The sequence below is a fragment of the Erigeron canadensis genome, chromosome 6 (assembly GCF_010389155.1).
Source record: "Erigeron canadensis isolate Cc75 chromosome 6, C_canadensis_v1, whole genome shotgun sequence".
NCBI lineage: Eukaryota > Viridiplantae > Streptophyta > Magnoliopsida > Asterales > Asteraceae > Erigeron > Erigeron canadensis.
This window is the reverse complement of record NC_057766.1, coordinates 14,698,045-14,700,919: the sequence shown is the minus strand read 5'-3', so window position 1 is coordinate 14,700,919 and position 2,875 is coordinate 14,698,045.

The following is a 2,875-nucleotide window of genomic DNA, read 5'->3' as shown; positions in this document are numbered from 1 at the left end:
ACAAAGGACCCGTCTTCAAGTGGGTACCTAAAGTCGGTTAAATTTCTTTGATTGCAGGAAATAACCATCTGTGTTTGGATACTCAATTCCGGGTGTTCAAAACACATGACTAGCAATAAAGCATTGCTCAAAAAATTTATCGAACGATTCATGGGAACTGTTCGATTTGGTAACAACAATTTCGCTCCTATCCTAGGAGACCGCGATGATAACCTTTTTACCGTTAATTTCGATGATAACCAACCAACCAATAATATTTGTCTCATTTCGAAGGCTACATCAAAGAATTCTTGGTTGTGGCATAGAAGGCTTTCTCACCTAAACTTTCCTACCATCAATACTTTGGTCAACAAGCATCTTGTTGAAGGCTTGCCAGACTATAAGTATGAAAGTGAGCATGTGTGTCCTTCTTGTCCTGTTGGGAAGATTTAAACGAGCTTCTCATAAACCCAAGAAATCTCCAAATTCATTAGCACCTGTTCATTTGCTTCACATGGATCTTTGTGGACCAATAAAAGTACAAAGCCGAAATGGGAAGAAATACATCTTGGTTATTGTTGATGATTATTCAAGATATACCTGGGTCAAGTTTCTTGCCTCCAAAGATGAAACAACTCAAACTTTGATCGATTTCATCACTTCTACTCAAGTAAATCTTCAACTTACAGTCTGTTACATCCGTTCGGATAACGGAACTGAGTTCAAAAATGTCGTGTTTAATGAATTTTGTAAATCCAAAGGCATTACTCACCAATTCTCTGCGGTTCGTACCCCACAACAAAACGGTGTCGTTGAAAGGAGAAATCGAACGCTTGTGGAAGCTGCAAGAACCATGCTTGCTTATTCTAAGTTACCTTCCAACATGTGGGCTGAAGCTGTTGACACTGCTTGTCACACTCAGAATCGGTCCATTGTTAATCAGCGTTTTGAGAAGACTCCTTATGAGGTTGTTAACAAACGGAAACCCAACATCAACTATTTTCATATTTTTGGGTGTGTTTGTTATACTCTAAATGATCGGGAAAATCTTGGAAAGTTCGAGAAGAAAGGTGATGAAGGTTACTTTGTTGGTTATTCCAAGACATCGATTGCCTACCGAATCTACAATCGCCGAACAAATACGATTCAAGAAACAATGAATGTTTGGTTTGATGAGATGTCGGGCATGATCTTTGAGCAAGAAAGTTTGCTGCCAACAAGTAATGATGCAAGTGCTTCAAGTACTTCATCAAGAACTTCTACTTTAGCATCTAAATTCAAGAAGTTTTCGGCTCCAACAAGTGATGAGTTAGATATTCTTTTTGAAGAATTCTACAATTCTAAACCGATTCATGATGAAGAACCTCAAGTCATCGTTGAACCAGTTTCAAACAATGATCCAGTTCCTGACAACCATCATGAATCATCATCAGATTCTTCTGGGCAAAATGCTACTTCTTCAAGTAGTAGTTCTTCATGCAGGTTGTAAGCTTGATCGCAAGAGCACTTCTGGTACTTTACAATTTTTGGGTGATAAAATTTGAGTTGGTCTTCCAGGAAACAAAACTGTGTGTCACTATCAACAGCTGAAGTTGAATATGTGGCTGCAGCTAGTTGTTGTGCTCAAGTGTTATGGATGAAGACTCAGCTTACTGATTATGGTCTGAAATATGATCATATTCCCATATATTGTGACTCTCAAAGTGCCATTGCTATTGCAGTCAACTCAGTAAACCACTCTCGATCAAAGCATATGGATGTGAGATATCATTTTCTCAAAGATCATATTGAGAAAGGTGACATCGAACTCTACTTTGTGGGAACTGACTACCTACTTGCAGATTTGTTCACTAAACCATTGGATGAGAAAAGGTTTAACTTTCTTATCTCTAAGCTTGGCATGTTAAATCTTGAACCTTAACTTATTTTGTTCTTGATACATTCTTGAAAAACAAAATACAAAATTTGAAAAGACAAAAATCAAATACAAAAATATAAAATTTTGAAAAATAACAAAAAGATTTTCTTTATTTTTTTCCATTTATTTATTTCAAAGTGGTTTACATATACTCTGTATGTAACCCGTGCTTAAATGATTTATTTATTTAAAAGTGGTTTACATATACTCTGTATGTAACCCATGCTTAAACGATTTATTTATTTCAAAGTGGTTTACATATACTCTGTATGTAACCCGTGCTTTAACGATTTATTTATTTCAAAATGGCTTATACATACTCTGTGTATAACCCGTTCTTAAAAAGCTTTATTTGCTTTCAAAAGAATTATTTTTTTAAAAAATATTGTTACTCTCAATTGTTGATATGAGAAGCGACGGATTGAACGCCTTTGTGTACTCCCTAGCTGTCTCATCTTGAACAATTGATTGAGTTAAATTTGTGCTTAAATGTTTTATTTGCATCCAACTTGTTGATGTAAGATGCAAAGGATTGAACGCCTTTGTGTACTCTCTAGTAGTCTTACTATGAACATTGTTGTTAACGCAAAACTTTGTGTTTCTTAAAAACTTGTTAACTTTTAGACTCTCAAATTTTTTTTCCATGTATATATCACAACAAAGATTTTACTCTTTTTGACTTCACAAAAACCAATTTTTTCTCTACCTGTTCTATGAAAATTTTTAAGATCTACCTTTGTATAGATTCAGGGGGAGTTTGTGATTTCAAAACTCCAAATGTGTTTCAAATCATTTTCTTACACACATTTGATGATTTTCAAATGATTCTCATCAATTGAAGTTCGGTGTTTAGTTTGCACTTGAGAGATTCATTCACTCCATGAACTTCATCATCACCGATAAGTTCTAACCCCGAAGTATTCAATTCTTTCATTAGTTTGTAAAGGTATTTTGAGTGATGATGGTTTCGTGCAAATA